Source organism: Protopterus annectens, chromosome 2.part1 (assembly GCF_019279795.1).
Source record: "Protopterus annectens isolate FY-2018-M chromosome 2.part1, PAN1.0, whole genome shotgun sequence".
Taxonomy (NCBI): Eukaryota; Metazoa; Chordata; order Ceratodontiformes; family Protopteridae; genus Protopterus; species Protopterus annectens.
Genome location: NC_056729.1, coordinates 1917030526 through 1917054376, shown reverse-complemented (window position 1 = coordinate 1917054376; position 23851 = coordinate 1917030526).

Genomic DNA, 23851 nt, shown 5'->3' with positions numbered 1-23851 from the left:
CAATTTGAATTGCAGTTTTGCCCATTGTTAGTTGCACGTGGATGATCTCTGAAGCATCGTGCTGTGCCACTAACCTGGAGGTGTGGGTATCCTTGATGAATATGGATACACCCCCGCTTTTTGTATTTCGGTTTGGGTTCTGTGGCCGAAATTTATGGTATGAGTTATAGTCTGGTAATGCTGGTGTGCTCTCTGGAGCCTTAAACCAGGTTTCTGTTACTGCCTTATCTAGATCTCTCATCTCTGAATCTACTCTTAGGGGTGTGATATTAATGTAATCTGGAAGGGTATTTGACTTCCCAAAGGGTATGATTATGCATTTTTGTGCATTTAGTTTTAGGCCACAGCTTCAGCACCAATCATTTGTCTGAGTCCGATGCTTCCAAAGGATATCTACATCACTGTGGGATTCAGTGATTGCCCTGATCTTGAATTTGTCAGCAAACTTAGTCAACCAAAGGCCTTCTGCCTTAGCCTTGACTTCAGATAAGTATATTGCAAACAGGAGAGGCCCTAGCACTGAGCCCTGTAGTACACTGCTAGTAAATGTCATCTTGCTGGATCTAGATTCTCCCCCTCTAACAACGTGTCCAGTCTGTCAGCCATTGGGCTATCCATCTGGCGACATAGGGATTATTCCCAGTTTTGTGAGTTAATCTATAATACCTGAGAGGGCAATTGTTTCAAATCCCTTAGCCTGGTCACTGTAGGCAGTATGCACTATTTCACCCTCATCTATGGCCCTAGTGAATTTCTTAAAGAAGTCTACCAGACTGAGCAGGCATTACCTGCCCTTGACAAAGCTGAACTGGGATGGGTCCAAAGTTTAGAGGTTTCCTGTGCCATTATTTATCAGGTCCATGATTATTCTTTCCATGGCCTTACATATACGACTAGTCAAACTTATAGGTCTGTAATTTCCTGGGACTGCTGATGGTCCCCCATTATGCAGAAGGATGACTATTGCTGTCCTCCAATCCACAGGGACAAAGTCAGTCTGCAGACTGTATTTAAATAGATTCTTGTAGGTTGGACAGGTCCCATTTTAGGTTATTTAAGAGGCATCCAGGGATATGGTCAGGACCCATCTCAGTTGTATTTTTAGCTTTAGAGAGTGCAGTGGCAACCTGTTTTTGTAATAACAAGTAGATGAATGGTGGGGGGTATTTCTGGTGGGCAGCCAGAAGTTATGGGGAAGTGAAACCTGAGCTGAATTTATCAGCCAGCAGAATTTCTATATCTTCTGGCTAGATATAGCTGGTGCCATCTATGACTAACCCCACACATTGTTGGGTTCTGCCCTTTAGATTGCAAAAATAACTGAAAAATCCCTTATGGTTATTCTTAACTTGTGAGGATATTTTTGCCTCAAAATTCACTTTTGAAGACTTGACTAGTCCCCTGATTTGCTTGTTTAGACTAATGAGGGAATTGTCACTTCTCTGGTCAGGATAAAACAGATGAACAGTGATGGTTCTGTTCAAGCAGCTTTATTATGTACAAACACATCAGGGTTGAGGCTTGATAACTTAAACTTAAACTCATAAACGTACTGACTACCACACTCATACATGTTCACACTCCGGCTGCTCTCTGAAAATGGCACTGTAATCTGCACATGCTCACTATTTATATACACGTGCTGCACTTGGAAATGCTTCTTAAAGGTACAACAAACATACTGTTCTACATCCTCCCTCTTCGAGAAAATGAGTCCTGCATTACTGACAACATTAACCGACAAGCAATTGCACAATACAGAACTAGAGACACATAAACAATTACGTCCAGGTTGCTGTGTATTTCACACTAGGTCTGGAAATGCAACCAAATCATGTGACATAGAAATTAGAACTAGGTTTAGCAACTGGGACTGTCTGTACTGAATGCTCAACTTTAGGGACATTTGGGACATCATCAGGAATGGAAGTAGGTGTAGAGACATGTTCTTCAACAGGAACATTGTCTGGATTGTTCTGAGATCTACAGTCTGTAAGACAGGTATGACGCTGCGATATCGGTTCTGATACAGGAAGATGTCCTTGGTTTCTCCTGTATTCCACACCCTCAGATATTATGAAGTAAAATCTCAGCTCAGCTCATAAACCTGTCCCTTGACCAATCCGGTTGAAGCCTTTCACTGTTTGTATCCTTACTGTCTCTCCTTTTTTCAATGGATGAAGAGATCTCATTTTATCATAACTGGACTTCTGGAAAGAATGCTTTCTGAAAAGTTGGGCTTTGATTGCTCTGTTGTTTTTAGCTTTAGGCACCAACAAACTGGAACTGATAGGCAAGGTTCTTCTGGCTTGCCTAAATTGAAGTCTCTGAGCAGGAAAGCCAAGTCCCAGAGACTTCCCATACTCTGTAACAGACTACCTATGTATGTCAAACAGAGCTCCTCATTAGCACTCTTCAAGAAAAATCTTGATGATTGGATGGGAAATAGGAAATTCACCCCTGGTATCACTTCTGTGTCTCTGCTTGACAGGAGCACAGGAAAATAATTGTTTTGGGTGGCAAAAGCCAGGCTACCTTTTTGGATAGGCTTATATAGGCCCTAGGGCCAATAGCTTAGTACCTACCTATGAACCTATGAACCTAAGTATATCATCACGGGGTATGTTTCTGAGCTTGATTAAATTCAAAAAGATGGTATTGTCACACTTTGACTTCTCTAGTAATTGCTTTGCAATCTGTACTGCACATTTAGCCAGGCCATTTGACTGTGCGTATTCTGCACTACTAGTAACATGAACAAAGCCCCACTCTTTTGCAAATTTCTGAAACAATTGACTGGTAAATTGGATGCCATTGTCAAGGATAAGCTTATGTGGACTACCATGGACTGAGAAGTGACATTTTAACTTAGTAATAACAGTAACAGACTTTAGGTTAAGTAGCAAATCGATCTAAAACCAGTTCAAATAATAGTCTACCAACACTAAGTAATGCTGATTGTTCCACTCGAATATGTCAGTGGATACTGTTAACCAAGGTTGTTCAAGAATTTGGCTTAACTGAAGTGGCTATGTTTGCAAATGCAGTTTAGTACTATTGCATACTGCACAAGAAGAAAGTAGTTTATCAACTTCTTTTGCTAGAGAATGCCAGAATATTAGTCCTCTCATCCTTGTTTTGGTAGAATTGGAACATGGGTGGCCATGATGTAAAATATGGATATACTCATGTTGTAAGAAAGCAGGAACAACAAGTTTAGCACCTTTGAAAATAATGCCATCTTCCATCAACAACTCATCTCTGTAAAAAAAATAAGGTTGCACTTCAGGCAGTACACAAGATTACTTTTGCAATACTTGATCAGTCTTTGTATGATCTGTCAGCTCATCAAGTCTCGTGGTAGAAAAATTATGCACTTCCATGACATCGAAGTCAAAATTCTCTGCATCAAGCCATTCCGTTGTATTTCTGGGTGATCTGGATAAGGTATCAGCCAGATAAAGAAGTTTTCCTTTCATGTAGACCATTTTGAATTAGTACTTTTTCAACTTGAGCATCATTCTTTGTAATCTTGCTGGATCAGAATGCATAGGCTTCTTCAAAATAATAACTACAGGTTGATATCAGTCTCAATCTGAATAGCTTGGCCATAAATATAATCATGAAACTTTGAACATGTAAACACAATTGCCAAAAGTTCTTTCTGAATCTGAGCATACTGCATTTCAGTTTGGGTAAAAGTTCTAGACACATTGGCTGCTGGTCTACCCTCTTGAAGAATAACTGCACCAAGACTAAACTTGGAAGCATCACAGGAAAAAATTACTGGTTTATAGACATCATAGTATTTCAATGTAGCAGTAGGTGTAGGTGGCAGTTTTCTGCTTGAGGGTATCAAATGCTCTCTGTTGCTGTTCCAACCAAGACCATGCAACATTTTTGTGTGTCAGCTCTCTTAAAGGTGCTGTCAACTCTTTGCCATCAGGTATAAACTTGCTCAAATATTTACACCAAGAAAATGCTGTAGGGCTTGAACATTATCCAGTGCTGGCATCTCAAGAATGGCTGCTTGCTTGGACGGGTCTGGTTGTAAGCCAGTGATAGTGAATAAATGGACTTACATATGGAAGTTCTGGTAATCTGAATTTGCACTTCAGAGAATTGAGCTTCAGGTTTACTTAACATGCTCTTTTTCTAGAACTTTACTGAGATTTCTGTCATGCTCTGCTTCCAAACAATAAATCGTGTATTATAATACCACATGGATAACCCTGAAAAAAATTGCTCCATTGCATGCTGAAAGACTTCACTTGCAGAATTTATTCCAAAAGGCATCCTAAGAAATCTGTATCTACCAAACAGAGTACTGAATGTAGTCAGTAGTGAAGATTTGTGATCAAGCATCACTTGCCAAAATGAACTCTGCATCCAGAACAGAAAAAACAGTGGCATTTGGTGTCAGGGCTGTGACTTCCTCAACTGTACACATAGAATGGTGAGGTCTCTTTAATGCTTTGTTCAAATCTCTTGGGTCAATGCATATTCTGATTTCATCTGAGCCTTTTTTATGAACTGCTACCATGAATGACACCCATTCAGTAGGTTCTGTAACTGGAGAAATCACAGTTTGTTGCACCATTTTATCCAACTGGGCTTTGACTTTATTTTGCATAGCTATTGAAACTCTTCTTGCTGTTCTGACCACTGAACTGACCTCTGGGTCTAACTTCATGGAGTACACAACTGGAAGTTTGCCAAGCTTATCATCGAAAGCATCAGCATACTCTGAGAAAATAGCATCAGTGAAGCTGGAACTGGAACACATGGTGACGTGATGGACTTTTTTGGTAAAAGAAAGCCGTTTCATTTTCAAGCTGTCTCTGAGACCCAAAAATAACTGCACAGTCTTCAAACTACATATAACTGCAAGCTGTAACTGTTCCCAGCCAAACAGCATGAAAGCACTACTGAGCCTTCAGTTTGAATTTCTTCACCTCCATAAGCAGCAAGTTTCACACAATTAATCAAATTAAGTTGCTCGCCAGCTCTCACTTTAGCAAATGTTTCTGCTGACATAACATTACACTTTGAACTAGTGTCTACTTTGAGCTCTGTGGGTTTACCACTAGTCAGGACAGTACAAAACACTTCATTCTTTGCCAACAAATCTACTGCATTAATCTTTTCACCAACCACTGATACACCATGGTTGTAGCTTTCTACATGAGCAACTTGATTTTTAAGTGACTCTTCGTTATAACTGAATGAGATCTGCTTGATTTGTAAAACTTTGAAAATGGTTCCATTTTTTACACTTGTGGCATTGCTAACCAAATGCTAAGCACTTCTATCTTTTGGTCTCATGGTTGGCACCACAGTTGCAACAACTGACAATAAAACTTGACATGTTTTGCTGACTAATCCTTGTACTGTACTGAGCATGTCCTTTTTATTGAGCTAGTCTTATAACTTGCTAGAATGCTAAGGAACCTCCCAGTAGAACTTGCAGGGGCTGCACCTGCCATGTCCTTAGGCCTGTTTCTGCTAGGCACATGCTGCATGCTGTCAACATTTTCTCTGTATCCTGCTGAAACCATGCTTTTATCACCTGCAAGCATATTTGTGTGCCTTTCTGTGAGCTCATGGATTTGGCAAATCTCAATACCTTTACTCAGTATTAAATCACTGTCACAAAACAAAGGGCAGGATTCATGAAGCCTCCGTGTAAGAGTTACAAGTCTTACACGGAGGCTGCAGTTAAACGGTGTGACGTCAGCATGCCATGCATATGCATGAGGGCATGCTGACTCACACCCAAGGCTAACACGGTCCATGTAAGAAAGTAGGGGGCGTGTCCGCAGGGCGAATCCTGCAAACAGATACGCCCCCAGAAGAGGAACAGTCCCGAAAGTAAACCCCCCACGAGAGAGTCCGTGTAAATGTCAACAAACACAACACAACACATGCCCCCACAGACTATAAACATAAAATGTAAAAATGAACATGTTATATATTTTTTTATAAGTTTTAAAGATGTTTGCCCGTAATTGCACTCGTTTGCACGGGCGTGCCCATCGCTTAGCATACAGTTAGCAGTCAGTGGAAAAGCATATAAGATCTAAATATGCAAAGTAAGCCAAGAAGCAATAGTGTAGCGGTAGAGACATCGGCTGAGGAGGAGGCAGTCACAGTTTGAGCCCCCACAACATCAATTTTTATTTCTAGTGAAATAAGCACAAAACAATTCCCTGACATATATGTACATATATAAAATTATATTTTATGTAAAATGTAATGAAATGGGCCATGTATTTTGAAGAAATGTGAGATAAAAAAAAAAAAACTGTCAGAAGTGCCTATAGCTGAGCTACGCTCTAACAAGCTGAGTATATCTGCCCGTAGGTGAGCAGTGGTTTAACAGGTGTAAAATGAGTGCCCGGGGTTGAGCAGTGTTTTAACATGCTGAAACTGTGTGCCTGTAGCTGAGCTGAGCGTAATATGCGTGCTGACAGTCAAATGACGTGTAATCCAGCGTAATCCATTTGCGCGGAGCTGCACACCGCGCCAACAAGCTAACCGGCGGGCAACGTTGAGCAAGCTGTATCAAAACTGCCTTTACACAGACACACCTCCTAGCTTGTGTAGACAGTCATAAAAAAAAAGCAATGGCCAGGCTCAAACTCAGGATACCATGCACCATAGTCAAAGTACTGAACCTCTAAGCCATGACAGTGGTTCTAAGAAATGCAGTATTAGCATATATATATATATATATATATATATATATATATATATATATATATATATATATATATAGGAATGAATGGAAAGAGAAGCATGACAAAGCATGTTTTGTGAAGATGATACATTTCCAAAATGGCCAATCACAGATAAGTGCAGGAAAAACGGCATATATAAGCCCCATAGGCAGGAATACACAGCATAACTGATTGTGGAATCGATTTGCAGTCAGGATGGCAGGTGTAGGAGAGGGTAGTTGCTTCCGAGCACAGAGGTGGGGCGCTGAGGAGTCCAAATATATGGTTTGGCTCCTCGTCCATGATCACGAGGCCCAACTCATGCAGGGCCAGGTCCTGTGGGAAGCATACAAGGCTGAGGCGTGGGACCATTTGGCACATGATCTCACCAGTGCCACAGGAATACCAAGGGCTGGTGAACAGGTCCATCACCACCATTCGGACCTGAAGAGACGGAAGCAGGACCAACTGAATCATTGGATCCAGGAGGCCCGGCAAATGCCCAACGCCCCACTACTGAGTAAGTTACATGTAATTATTTATGTAAGAAATTAACCTAGCTGATATTATGGAGATGTGTATTCCAATATTACTTCATTCATATTACAGCTGCAGATGTCCGTTCCATGAATCGTCGAGCCTATGCCAATAGACTTGTGCGGTTGCGCCACCAGGCAGGTTAGTAATTCTCTCCCTGTAACTGTTAAAAATATAAGTATGACAGCTTGCAAAAGAGTGCAGTGTAGTCACTTATTAATAAAAAGTTCAAGTAACAGTGTAAGAGAGATTCTGCTAGTACTGTGTGATTACATAAGTGTGATGCAGCCTGTAATCCAAAAATAAAAATGAAACAAGTCTGAAATAAAGATGTTCCACCTGTAATGTAATAGTACATAACCTGCAGCAGGCTGTAAATTACAGCTACACAAGCTGAGTACAACACATGTGTGAAATATATCCTCGTTTAAAATCTGAAACATGACACAAGTGAGACTCTTGGAAAGGAAATTTGTAACCAAGTAAAACATGTCAATAAAGCCTAGAATTAAGTACCATCCTGAATTGTAAAAATAAAACAAGTGAGAGTGTGAGAAAGGGGTATGAATCCACCAATAAAGTTGTAATAATTCTTGAATAAAGTATACTGCAGTCAGTACAGAATGAAATTAATGTGACAGGCACAACCAAAGAGTGAAATGTGTGCAATAAAGTACTGAAGCTGGAATGTCCGTCCCACAATTTGGATATGTTGCTTTACCTTTGCAATATGCAGATAGTATGGTTGTATGAAATACCAAACATCCACAGTTGTCTAGAGCCATATAAAGCAAATGTAGCAGGATGCTGTAGCTGAACAGAGCCAGATATGAATGTGTATGAATAAAAATGGAATGTATATTAATGTAGCAGTAACATTCCCATCACCAACATGCCTACGTTTACACATAGGAAACTGTAGTCAGACCTGTAGGGTGTATATATCTGCAGCTAGTAGAAATGTACAGCATATGTATAGGTATTTGAAGTTGTTAATGAAATATTTCTTCACCCTACCCTATAACCACAAATAATACATTCCACATGAAATGGGTATGTGTATTCACAATTAATTCCCCTGGACATTTGTCCTGTTGGTTCATACATATTTGCATGTACGTTGATGCATGTGCCCTGTTCATACATCCAAACCTGATGGCCTGTTGCCATCATTCAAACCTGCATGCTGTTGGATTGTGTACTGTTGTTCAAATTATGCATGTGTTATGCTTGCTGTTCAATGTCTTGAATTTATGGCTGTTTGGTTAATGGGAATACTAATGCATGCTGTTACAACTAATTGTGAATGGTATTGTTTGTTACTAACCCAAACTGTCATAAAATAATGCAAAACATAGGACGACAGGGAAGGCGGGTTCCAGCGGACCCATCTCTCCCACCTCAGCTGGCGAGGGCACCTGGCACTAGTGCCCAGGCCAGACCCTCCTCCGGTGGCCCTGTGCCACCTTTGGGTAGAAGCACTTCAGGGGATGGGGCACGTCCCCCCTCTGCAAGCGTGGCTGGAGCAGACCGTCCACTCACCCTCTGTAGTGTCCAGACTGTGGTGCGTAGGGAGATCAGGCATTCTGTGCTTGAGCCCCTATGCCAGCTTGAGGCACGGGTGGCACAACTCATGGGCGTGCCTGCTGCCCATCCTACACAGCCCTGAGCACAGCCCCGTCCTGGGCAGTGAAGGCACAGTGGCAACTGCCCAAGGGTGGGGATCTCAGTTCCACTGTTGCCATCTGTGGGCTCATAGGCTCGAGATATCCAAACATCCGTCCCCGTCAATTGTGTTTCCCCCCCACATGTGTCATACACCACCCCTGTATGCATCTTGTTTGTCTTGTCTGTTAACCTCCCCTACCTACCTCCCCAACTATACCTACTTCCTGTACCTGACATTCCACTCTCACCTGAAAAAAAAAAAAAAAAAAAAAAAGGGCACTCTGTTCCCGCAAAAAACTTACGCCCCATACATAGCTGCCCATTTCGCAGACATGTCTGCTGGACATGTAAACTGGCAATTACAATTGGCTGTACAACAAATATTGTTGTCCTCACCCCTCTCTCAGGGGTGGAAGGTTTCAAATTTCACACCAAATTACACACATATGCACAGCTGTTGCTGATAAAGAAATGGGCAGCTATGGGCCTATCCTACATCCTTCCTGCAAATCCCGAGCTTGTTTTCCTACTGTCCTACCCTCTTTGTGCCCGCTTTTTCACCACTTTCCTATCTCTCCATTTTCTTTTCTTTCAAAGAAATTAGCGCGGGTGTGCGTGAGAGTAAGCACTTTTAAGCAGTTGTAAGCAGGTGTGCGCTTGTGTGCGCTTAGCTAAGTGTGTGTGCGAAGCTAAGCGACAGTGCACATCCGTGAGCTTCGCGCCAACCAGCGCTAACCCGCTTACAACTGCTTAAAAGTGCCTTAGTCACTCTGAATGACAAGGCCTGTAGTCTGCTCAGAAGCAAAATAAAATCCCACTGTCAGTCCTGAACCCAAGACCTTGGAAACAGTAGTCTGCATGACTTACCACTAAGCCATGACTGCTATACAAGAACATTGTGCTGAAAGAAATATAGCATGAAATAGTAGGAATGAATGTAAAGGGAATATAAGAAGTCTAGTACACAAAGCATGTCATGTATATTTACTATCAAATCTAGTGGCTTTGTAAAATATTTGTGTGTGAAGAGAATCAGCCATGCTAGTTGGTAGCTAGTAGGTAATAATGTCACAGTAGCACCTTGCAAGCCACACACATACTCAGAGCAGGATAAACACTGCCATAGTTTAATAGTTAAGAGCCCAGACATAGCAACTGTGACTGAGTTACAGGGATGCCCCTGATTTAAAAAGAAATGTTAACTGTGCCCCACTGACTCTCTGTGAAATGTACTAACAGTAGGCAGAAAGGTGTTACAACACATGCTATGGTAACTATGAATTACTGAAAGTATGCACCACTTGCATGTCACAAATGGTGTAGTAATAGATATGCTCAAAATAACCCACAGTCAAAACTGCAGAATATCAGAAAGTTTCATGGGTGTATCCCACTGATATGTACCATTCCGTGAGGCTGATAAAAGATGCACCTGAGAGTATCTGAGGCCTACTCAGCAGGATAATCAAATACCCTTCTACGTGTCAAGGCCCACACCATGGCCAGACCACACTGCATGCAGTATGACCCTACCACAACAAACACATAGGGAATTGCTGCTCAAACAGATATAGCAAGCATTGCAAGCTGTGAATGTAAATGGAAAATAGGAAAGCCATAGCAACACATTACAGCAAAGACACATAGCAGGCATACAAGGAGTGAATGTAAAGGGCAAATATTGAAGCCATAGCAACAAATTGCAAGAGTCACTGCTATATACCAGTTACACCACAAGTCCCACAGGAAAGCACACACACCCATGTACACAGTATTACTAGTCTTAGGTGTCAGTTTACATACACACTGAGAAGAGGAAACTGGAGGAAGGAATACTCAGGTTACAGTACAACATGCATTGTAGTGTCTACAAAGCCTGAAACATGAGAGACATACCAACCGTTACAGAGCAGTGTCCACAGCCTGATAATCTGAAAGGGCTACACCTAACTAACACACCTTTATATAGCACTGTCCTGAAATCACAGTGAAAACTGCAATCACTACACAACAGGCTGTATGCAATTAGTAAATGCTGGCTAACAATTGGTGCAGAGGCCATCACATAGACATGTGCAGATACCTACAAAAGCATCCTGTACTCCCAGTCCACACATGCAATACTTTCATTGCACCCTCTGGAGGTAGAGACAGAGAGAGAGAGAGAAAAGAAAAGAAAAGAAAAGAAAAGAAAAGAAAAGAAAAAAAATATATAACAACAAAACAAACACATTGTCATCACAACCTGACACTGCCAAGGTAAACTGAAGCTGGCAAGAGAAGCAGCAGCAGGCCAACTATCAGAAAGCTAACGCAAACAGCTGTAACAAACACAGGTAATGTAAAGTAATAATACAATAATCTACATACTGTGAACCCTCCATATGTGTTATTGGTCTGTATCTATGTATATTAAGATGTGCATAGGGCAGGGGACATACTGCAACTGTCACTGATGGCTGTACATACATATGTATGTGAAGGTAACTATGTGCACATATCAATGTAGGTTGTAGTGCAATGTACAATGTAGGTTGTACAGTAATGAATGTTCATCAGTACGTTAGTGTGTGTATACATATGTGTAAATAAAAAGGTTTATATATATATCTATCATATGTATACGCATGTATATCGAGATATGTATCTATATATATATATATATATATATATATATATATATATATATATATATATAATATGCATATATGTATACATAGATAGAGAGGGATGTAGAAATACATAGACATATATAGATAGATAGAATATGTACATACATATATATGTAATACACACATACATATATAGATATATGTAGATACATATACATATACAGACAGATCTGACTGTCTACAGATATGCCTGTATACGACTATCTCTCTCTCTCTGTCTCTCCCTCTCTCTCTCCATATCTATATCTATATATCTATATCTCTCTCTATATATATATTTTATATATATATATATATATATATATATACACACACACACACACACACACACACATATATATATATATATATATATATATATATATATATATATATATATATATATATATATATATATATATATATATATATATATATATATATATATATATATATATATATATACTGAGTGAGGCACATGTGTGCAGATGTATTGCAACAGGTGCCTGGTGACAAAGGCATGGAGTGAACACCAGTGTGGATACTGGAGTACCATACCCCATTCCAAAACACTTACACCAGTAACCACCACATATGTGCTTGCCTGGCCACCACTGCATGTGTCAGGGGGGAACAGGGGCAACAAGTGTACAACAGGCTCCCCATTGATATCCACAGTGGCAGACTAGTCCTGTAATACCTGTACATGGTATGTGTCAGCAGACATGGTGTGTCAGCTATGGACATGTAGGTCACTGTACCCCTCTACACCCCACAATGTCCTACACGGTATGTACCTCCCATGACAGCTACAGATATGGAGAAGGACACAGTCATACGTAAGAAACTGTGACAATGCACTCAAACACATTACCTATGCAGAGTGACTGACAAGACCACAGAGCACACCCATACTACCTACATAGAGGTTACCACTGCTGGATATACATAGTTAAGTCACACCCATGACAGTTGTCCAACAACCATAGTAACACCTCACAACATCCACAACTCAAATGACCTATGTCTGTCGTCCATGTCACCACAGTAAAGAGCACATGGTGGAGGTACAGGTTCCTACCCACAGATAAGACATATCCTGGAGTAAACCACACAGCATTAAGAAGCAAGGCTCCCCATGAGTAGATGTCAGACATACCCCTGCTGAATGTTATGCAGATAGGTAATATGCCATATGAGTCACCCTGTGTAACTTTTTGACAGGAGCAGGTACGATCACATCACATGTGTCACAAGGGGCAGGGAAACATAACAGTATGCTGCTGTAGGCCCAGGGCCAATAGCATACTACCTACCTAAGACACAATGCACACCCACAAACCCATTGCAAACCAACTATGTGAGGTGGAATGAGTGTGCCAGTGACTGGGTGCATGTTATGTAATGGTGTGATTGCTCACCATGACTGTCTGTCTGTCATGGTAGTGTGTGTCCTTGGTATGAGGCCAGAGACAGATGTGTGAGGTATTACAATCCAAACATACTACATTGCCATATGTTGTGCTGTGTTACCCTGTATGTGACTACGGTGTAGGTAGAGCCATGGCAAGTAAGAGTAGTGTGCATTACCAGTGAAATATGTAACATGCATTGCATGCAGTGCATGGGTTGATAATGTTCCCCATACAGTACCTTGATACAAATCCCCAGTGTGAGGTTGTGCATTGGACCTGAACCAGTGTGCTGACTGCTGGAGTATACTAGTCTGTCGTATGGAGTGTGCCAGGTACTGTTGCACAGTTGTCGGCTGAGCACTGATATCTGGTCATTTACATGTGTATCCCCCAACAGACAGACAGATGCTATATATGGGAGTTAAGTTATATCACTACAGTCAAGTATCATGTGTATTATGTGTGCCATATTTTGCTGACATATATTGCTGATATATTCTTCTTTTCCTTTTCAGGGCTATGGTTCACCAGCGAAACCCTACCTACTCTGCTGTGGAGGATGAGGAGATACACCAGAGCCTGGTGCGGGATTTCGCAATACTCTTTTCCCGCACCAGCCAGAACCAGCAGGAGAGGGCTGCACTGTGGCAAGACCTGGTCGGTCGGGTAAATGACATAGGCACGCATAACTGGACATATGAGCAGGTACGCCATCACTGCAGTGATTTAATTAGAAATGTCCATCAGCGTGCATCAGATATCCAGAGGCAACAGCTTGCCACAGGTGGCAGGGCGGCTATACATCCCCCCCTCACCAGACTGGAGGGACTACTCCTAAGTGTTGTGGCTCCAGCCCAACAGCAACAACAGCAGCAGCATACATGCATAATGATGGAGGCTGGAGCCACTCAGCAGCAGGACTCGGAGCGTGCAGGTAACATGCCATATGTATAGTTGACTGTTCTGTACACTGGTAGTTTATGCATGTGTGAGGTGTGTCCTCAGTTTGTAGCTGTTATCTTGGTAATTATTGTGAAAGAGCGATATTCTCAATATCAGCAGTAGACCTGTGGAAGCCAACTGTTGTACTACTGAACTGTATCATACTCACAGTATCAATGGCACAGTTGTGCCCACTGACAATAAATGTCTAATTTCTGCAGGTCCCTCTGGTGTAACAGCAAGGCAGCCTATCCATGCTGGTGAGTGTGTAATAACAATACCTTCAATACTCTTGATACTAATAGTAATAATAGGCTGAAGCAGTAGTGCTATGTGTTTGATTGCAGGTGTGTTTGTGTCTTTGTGTTGATATCTCATATACTGAGGAGTGTGCATGTGTGCACGTGCACCTGTGTGCATGTGCACATGTGTGCATGTGTGCATGTGCACCTGTGTGCATGTGTGCATGTATGCATATGAACCTGGGTGCATGTGCACCTGTGTGCATGTGTGCATGTGTGCATGTGTGCATGTGCACCTGTGTTCATGTGTGCATGTGTGCCTGTGTGTATCAGTGGTGACATTGTGTACACATTGTAACCTGTTTCCTGTCTTACCCCCACAGGTTCTGGTTCTGCTCTGGTGTTGTGCAGCAGGGAACCTGAATCAGCTGCCGTGGATAGTGATAATGATGATACCTGTGTAATGGCACAGGGAGGAGTGCCAGGGTTCATCGTTGGTCAGCCAATTGACAGTACACAGCTGTCGACCCCATCAATGTGCACAGTCATCCTGCCAATACATCCTTTGTCACCAATGTCCCTAGGTGATGGACAGGATACAGTGGGCATTGACCAGGGTAATTTGGTATCAGTGGCACATGCATCCCCACACAGAGGCCATGGCCAGGGTCCTGACATGGTACCACACAGGCAGATGTCCAGGGGTTCTCGTGGGAGCATCCGTGGGCGTACTGCCCCTGTCAGATGTGCCCACGGAGGTCTTTCAACCTCAGCTATGTTTCAGGCTGTAATGCAGGCTCAGTCACGTATGGAACGGTACACCATACAGGGTCTGAGGGAGCTGAGACCATGTCGCACAGCAATGAATGACGGTATGTGTGATGTTGTGGCTGCCATCGAGGTCATTAACAGACATTGGGGGGACACATTAGATCTGTTCCACAACTACATGTCCATGAGCCAGGGCAATGGTGGATGGTTGAGGCGTCGACGTGGGCGTATGCCAGTAACAGCAGCAGCTGGCAGTCATCGCAGACGACAACAGGCCCATGGCCACTCCCATAGTGCCAGCAGCAGCCCCAGCAATGCTGGGTCTGTGCTGTCATCAGACCGCCCCAGTAGACCACATGCACGTGGCGCTGGACAGTCCCAACAGGGACCTGTCTCCAGTCACCAACCACCTGCTTCTGATGACAGTACCCAGTCTGGCTTAGTACCTGATACGGTCCATAGCACCCCTGCCAGGCACAGGTACCATGTCCGTGGCCAGAGACAGTGATCTGTATGACCTGGCATATACAGTCTGTGTCTGTCCACAAACACCTGTATATGGCAGCCATGAGGTGGAACTCTGTGCATGCATACACACATGCGAATTGATAACACCTAGGGCTACCGCTTACACGCATGCACTGCATCAACATTGCCCCATCTTGTACTGCTATCCCTCACCAACACACACATACACATACATGTCAATCGCTTGTATTAGTGGCAGACGCAGGCATACCAAGTACACACCCTGTGCATATGATGAAACTGTGCCACCTCCTGCAATCTGTAACATCGGTGCAGGAACAGGTTAACATGGTGATGATGCACAGGGTGACTACATAGAAGTGTAGTAATAGTATCATGTTGTCAACAGTACAGTGTAATGATATCATTGTGGGTATATCCCAGCATGCCTGATGCAGTAACTGTATGATTGTCATTGTATTGTTTTGTACACCCATAGTAATTACCATAGTGTAATGTCTGCACGTCTTTGCATACTGGTGGGGAGGCTGTCAACAGAAGGCCACCTACATAGGTAGCACAGGGGATAAGAAAATGTAAGTATTGATACTCAGTGATGGACATGTAAACTGCAAGTTGCATGCTGTCCACACTCGACTCTGCAATGAGGATGTTTGAGGATGTTGATATCTGTGCAGTAATACACAACAGGTTCAAGACTCACAAGAGCACCCTAGCACTACAAGGTCACACCTCATACCATGCTTGACAGCCCCAAAACGCAGAACTATGACAGGAGGGAGAGTCTCCATACATGTCAAGGATACTGTGGTACCAGGACAGGTAGCATACATCCTACTAAGTTTGGAACTGCTGAGTGAGGGCTCAGTGTCTGTTATTCAAAATGTGTATTAGTTCAGGTATGAGCACTTGGGTTTCAGGCCAGTTATTCTACATTACGAAGGTACATGGTCTGTACACTTGTGGGAGGTGAGGCTGGACCCTGCCCGTCTGACCTGTGAATTTCTGGGTACAGGCTTATAGTGCCTGCATATTTGCACTGTTACCTACTGGAAGTGGTACACCTTGTTTGTTGTAGCATAGACTAGATCCAGGCCTGCTGACTGTAGCTTTGTTTGTATGCATGTTTGCTTGTTATTTCCCTGAAACACTAATTCCACTTGCAATGCAGATTTACAGCACCTCTGTGGATCCCTAGTGACATCTGTATTGCTTACTGTACTGATGTCCATGTCTCACTTGACAGAACGTCACTGTTTGTCCTGTTTGCATGTAAGTTGCCTGTAACACATTGCATATGACTTACCTGGCATTTGCTCATGAAAGCATTTATATATGCCAGCACTAACAAATCAGAAGCACTACACCCTCACATACTCACCTTGAGTACCTTGTTCCCCATTGGCCCTATGTGTTGTTAATCATTATGGAATTCACAATACTATGGTAGCATGTGCAAAGGTCACTTGTCGATCTCCTCTCTGGTCCAGTTGGTGAATCTGTGAGTCATGTGGCAATGTTACAGCTGCCTCATGTACACAGACAACCCTCTCCCTTTCCCATAAACTTACAACACATGTGAGAGATGCAACCACATAGCCAAACTGGGGGCTAAGCTCTCTTAACTCAGTACTGGCATTACCTGTAAGGTGGAGTGGGATACTACAGTGAATACAATACCAGTCTCACATAGACCTACCACGACAGCAATCCAAACACATAAACACACAGGAACATTCTTGGAGTCTCAGAATAGCATCCTGCCTGAGCAGCAGACACCTGCGAAGCAGACACACAAGTAAATGTTACGCCAGAACAGAGTACCTCTATCGTCAGGTACACTGAGGTCCCGCTCACCAGGCTGAACAAGGAGAAGGTCACTGTGAGATGCCCATTGGGCACTATGATCCACCACATAACACAAGCATACAGGTCAATCCAAGGCATGTACAAATATGACTCAGTCACTGTCCGTGCCAGTGTGAATGACCTGTGACGTACCTCCCTGGACTACATGATAGGGGACATATAGGGGCTCTCTGAGCATGTGGCACAGGCTGGTATGACCCTGACCTTGAGTAGCATCTTACCCTCACCAAGAATGCTGCCACAATATGTAGACAGGATGTTCAATTTCTACAATTGGATTATGTTTCAGTGACATTCAAAGGGGATCCAATGCCTGTCAGCGTGGGATTACATGCTAGACAAGCCACGATGCTTTGCTAGGGACAGCTTGCACCTGTTACCCATGGGCCATTGTATATTGGCAAAGGCTCTTGCTACACACATAGTGCCTTTTTATGCAAGGCTCAAATTACATAGCCACCTACACAGGTATCACATGGGATAGGACACTAATAGTAATGCTACTCAACACCAGCAGTGTAAACCTCAAGATGCATGCACTGGAAACTGTCCTTAGCATGGAGAACAGCAATATCTGTGCAGTAACAGAATCCTGGTACAAGGCTCACAGGTGCACCCCATCACTGCCAGGTCATACCTCATACCATGCTTATCATCCCCTAAACATGCACCAAACCAGAACAGGGGAGAAGTATCCAAAGGCACCACAGATACACACACCTCCAGGTTGGTGGCACTGCACAAAGCATCAGAGACTATCCATGTGCAACTAACAGTGGGTTAGACTGCCTTCAGGTTCATAGCCTGGCACACACCACCCTCCCATACCCAGGAAACCCACTTGACCTTCCTGACAACACTGGGAATATGACAGTCTCTACAAACACCATTATATGGGTGGACTGCAACTACCCAAACATAGAGTGTGAGCATTACTCTAGCTCCAAGACCCTAGCTGAAAGGTTCCTAGCATTTATTCACTGAATTGCTATGGAACAACTTGTTACCACTCCCACAAGAGGTGAAAACATGATGCACCTGTTCATCAACAGCATGTGGACTATATGATCCAGACCAGACGTGTATCCCTCTCTGGTAGGATGACACCATATACAACTCACACTGTATATTCACATACCACATGCAGTCCCTGCACAGAACACCACAGTCATAAAGTTGTCTAATGCAAATTCCATGTATTCACATGAGGCAAGCTTCAGAAATGGGAACTATTGAAGGTCACAGGTACATATGTGTATGTGGCACACACATACATCATGTGTGCATTGACATTACTGATATAATCTATGTCGTGCAATATTGGGAACAACACCCCACACACATGGACAAACTGTGTGACAAGAACACATATGGCATTTGTAGGATACAAACACCTACCTAACTATGTTATGACACTTGTGAGAGACGCAGTAGCAGAGCGCGCTATTTGCATTACTGGGAGGCTTGCTTTCTCCTGCTGTACTTATAGGGTGCTGACATCATCAGTGTTTAGACAGTGGAATATGCAGCATGTGGTGTGTTGTACTAGTTGCCAAAAGGGACATTTTTCTTACACATAGAATTGCACACACCCCACACCCACACCCACACCCACACCACACATTCACACCAAGCACTTGCAGGATTCAAACCCCTATTTAGCTATGTTATGACACTTGTGAGAGACGCAGTAGCAGAGCGCGCTATTTGCATTACTGAGAAGCTTGTTTTCCCCTGCTGTACTTATAGGGTGCTGACATCATCAGTGTTTAGACAGTGGAATATGCAGCATGTGGTGTGTTGTATTAGTTGCCAAAAGGGACATTTCTCTTACACATAGAATTGCACACACCCTATTACACATAGAATTGCACACACCCTACTCCCCCCCCAAAACACACATGGCATTTGTAGGATACAAACCCCTACCTAACTATGTTATGACACTTGTAAGAGACGCAGTAGCAGAGCGCGCTGTTTGCATTACTGGGAGGGTTACTTTCCCCTGCTGTACTTATAGGGGGCTGACATCATCAGTGTTTAGACAGTGGAATATGCAGCATGTGGTGTGTTGTACTAGTTGCCAAAAGGGACAATTCTCTTACACATAGAATTGCACACACCCTACTCCCCCCCTACTTTCCCCTGCTGTACTTATAGGGTGCTAACATCATGAGTGTTTAGACAGTGGAATATGCAGCATGTGATGTGTTGTACTAGTTGCCAAAAGGGGCATTTCTCTTACACATAGAATTGCACACACCCTACTCCCCCCCAAAACACACATGGCATTTGTAGGACACAATTCCCTACCTAACTATGTTATGACACTTGTGAGAGACGCAGTAGCAGAGCGCGCTATTTGCATTACTGGGAGGCTTACTTTCCCCTGCTGTACTTATAGGGTGCTGACATCATCAGTGTTTAGACAGTGGAATATGCAGCATGTGGTGTGTTGTACTAGCTGCCAAAAGGGACATTTCTCTTACACATAGAATTGCACACACCCTACTCCCCCCCCCAAAACACACATGGCATTTGTAGGATACAAACCCCTACCTAACTATGTTATGATACTTGTGAGATACGCAGTAGCAGAGTGCACTATTTGCATTACTGGGAGGCTTACTTTCCTCTGCTGTACTTATAGGGTGCTGACATCATCAGTGTTTAGACAGTGGAATATGCAGCATGTGGTGTGTTGTACTAGTTGCCAAAAGGGACATTTCTCTTACACATAGAATTGCACACACCCTACTACACATAGAATTGCACACACCCTACTCCCCCCCCAAAACACACATGGCATTTGTAGGATACAAACCCCTATCTAACTATGTTATGACACTTGTGAGAGACGCAGTAGCAGAGTGAGCTATTTGCATTACTGGGAGGCTTATTTTCCCCTGCTGTTCTTATAGGGTGCTGACATCATCAGTGTTTAGACAGTAGAATATGCAGCATGTGGTGTGTTGCACTAGTTGCCAAAAGGGACATTTCTCTTACACATAGAATTGCACACACCCTACTCCCCCCCTACTTTCCCCTGCTGTCATTATAGGGTGCTGACATCATCAGTGTTTAAACAGTGGAATATGCAGCATGTGGTGTGTTGTACTAGTTGTGAAAAGGGACATTTCGCTTACACATAGAATTGCACACACCCTACTACACATATAATTGCACACACCCTACTCCCCCCCCAAAAAAACACACATGGCATTTGTAGGATACAAACCCCTATCTAACTATGTTGACACTTGGGAGAGACGCAGTAGCAGAGCGCGCTATTTGCATTACTGGGAGGCTTACTTTCCCCTGCTGTACTTATAGGGTGCTGACATCATCAGTGTTTAGACAGTGGAATATGCAGCATGTGGTGTGTTGTACTAGTTGCCAAAAGGGACATTTCTCTTCCACATAGAATTGCACACCCCCCCCCCACATTCACACCTACACTGAGCACTTGCAGGATTCAAATCCCTACCTAACTATGTTATGACTCTTGTGGAATACGCAGTAGCTGAGTGCACTATTCATATTACTGGGTATCATTTGTGCTCCTGACATATGTATAGTTTGCTGACATCATTATTTATGAAGAGGTACGTACATCTGTTACTATCCATCAGTAAGGGGGAGAGCATATGTATGCATTAACTCTGCAGAGGCACAGTGGCCTACTGTACTGCGGAGACAGACACCAAATACACTGTGGATAGCCTCCTGTATTCCCTAGGGACAACAGCCTAGTATTGAACTCTACGGCCACATGTTTACCTGACAGATGCAAGTATCTGTTGCTCATAAACTGTTTGTGGGTCTTTATTGCCATCGCTTTCCCTATCTCTATGAACAACTTGTGTACTGTGGCAGATGTTTGCATATGAGTGGGATCCACTACTTTACTTATGTCTCTGTTGTAATTTCACTGTGTGCACTGGGCAGATTTCTGTATTGTGGGAGGTTCCTGTATTAACACATACAAATGCCAGATATGTGTGTGCAACTGCTGAACTGTGACATGGCCTAAGTGTGTGAGCATGCCCAGTTCACAGTTTATATGGCTTCTTGACTGACACGTCTCATTTATCTAAGTGTGCGAGCATGCCCAGTGTGAACTTTCCATATGTTGAGATCTGTGGTCCACCACATTTGTGTTTGTGTGTGGACTTCATCTATATTTCACATGTACAGTTGAGTGTTGGATGTAAGGTTGTGTTCCTACTGCCCAACTGCTTTGTGTCTGAACCTCACAGGCATTATGCTGTGCCTGCAGGGTTGCCATGGGATTGTTTGCATACAGTTGTCAACATCCTTTCATACTGACCAAACAGTGTATTGTTGTATAGTGTACTGGTTCAGTACTTTCCCTGTGGTGGACAGTAACATCGGTTTCAGTCCTATCACTGCTTGTAATATTTATATTGAGCACACCAGACTGGTTGAGGGCCAGTTGTGCAGATATGACCTTGTTGCTTTTTGTTCAGATATGGACAACATAGAACAGGATTGTCCGACATTGTTAATGTATTCCACACCTTGTGTGGACAGTGACAAACAATGGCCATGTGCCCTAGGCCATTTGTAATGCTAGTCAGAGAGTGTTTGTCCTTCAACACACATATTTACTGGTGTTTGCCATGACATATTTCAAGGTTAGTGTGCTGTGCCTCTGTCTACCCGTGACATACAGGTGATATCCAGGGTACACCTACCATCTCCCATCCAGTCATCATGATTCCTCTGAATGACAGTCAATGAGAGACTCCCTGGATAACCTGTACTGGGAGTTTAGTCATGAGTGGAGTGAGCTTCTGGGTTATGGACCAATCGGTACAGCATGTCCTGTTTATGTCTGTGCTGGGGTTCAGGCCTGTCATGTGCATAGGTCACCAGCATTCAGATTTTACATGGTGCCAAATGTCCATTGATTCCAGCTTGGTCATGGCTTTATACATCAGGCACAGATCACCTCTAGCCAGGTGGTATGGCACTGTGTGGAGCTGCAGTTTGTTTAATCAGGTGACACATGGCATCTGTTGCAGCTTTGAGATCCTCCTGATGGGGTATTTGTGGGGTCTTTCCAGTTGATGCAAGTGTCTGCTATGGTACATCCCACAAGGGCCATTGTACGCAATTGTGAGGCTGCTGATGGATGACTGGAGAGGCACAATGACCTATCCTGACCTAGCTGTGCTTACCTTTATGATTAGGTGGGTATATGGTATGTTTCTGTAACCACTACAGACACATGGTTGTCACATGCAGGATATCTATCACCTTGTGTCCCCAGGTCTCTTATTGCTCCTGATGTACTTAATGGGTTAACACCTATGTGGTAATTTGTGGCCAAGTACTGTGTTTCCACAGGGGATGACTATACACTATTCTGCATTTTGCTTGTTGACATGGCTGTGGCACCACTTGTCTCTTTCTATGTGTGCCTTTTGTAGGATGCTTGTGTCAGCTGGAGGGTCTGATATGGTGGGCAGTTTGTAGTCATCTGCGAACCTGTTCAGACACAGTCCTTCCATGTTGGCCTGTACCTATGTGACATATATACCATACAATAGAGGTCCCAGGACCGTGCCTTGTGGGATGCCAGTTGTACCTGGTTTGTAGTCTGACATGGCTGCAGCATTTCTGACCAGGTCAGTTCTGTCCTTGAGCTGGTTTGCAACCCATCTACTTGGATAGGGGTTTATAGTTAGGCTGGTGAGCTTATCTCTACTGAACAACTGGGGTATTGTAGGTAAGGGTTTAGCAAGGTCCAGATAGGCTGTGTGAACCACATTCCCCTCATCAATGGCCTTGGTGCGTGTTTCACATGGATCAGACATGTTTAAGGGGCAGGATCTGCCTTACGAAAGCCACACTGGGTAGGGTCCAATGTCTGTAGGTACCCATTCTCATTATTCCTGGGGTCCATGATCATCCTCTCCATTACTTTGCCGACCAAGATAGTCAGGGTTGAGGGGTGATAGTTTGCAGTATCCATTCAGGCACCACCTTTGTGGTGAGGGACCACTGTTGCTGTACACTGCTCTTTGGGTACATATCCTGTGGTAAGACTGAGAGTGGGCAGTAGTGCTATTTGGTGTTCCATTCTTCTTACAGTTCTTGTTGGACACAACCCAGGACACCATCTGGTACCATTGATGCTGTGTGGTTTGCTTTGTAGATGCTGGCTGTTACCTCAGCATCTGCAATGTCAGGGGGCCAGCACTCTGCTGGGATAGATATTTGGCAGTTTGGCGCTGGTGGGGAGTTTGCAAAGAATCTGTTAGGTTGGATGTTGGCAATGTGTGTGGGTTTGGTGTATTGCTTGTGATATTTGAGTAATGCAGAGCATATCTGTGGATTATCACCATGGTTCCTACCATCAGTTAGGACAGCTGTGTGATTATCCTTTGTGTCCTGCACAATTTGTATCGTCATAGGTTCATAGGTTCATACTAGGCTATCTGCCCTGGCCATGTTTGAGCCTAGACAGACTGTGTGTGGCTTTCGACACCCCTTGCAATGTGCATATTATGCCCATTTAG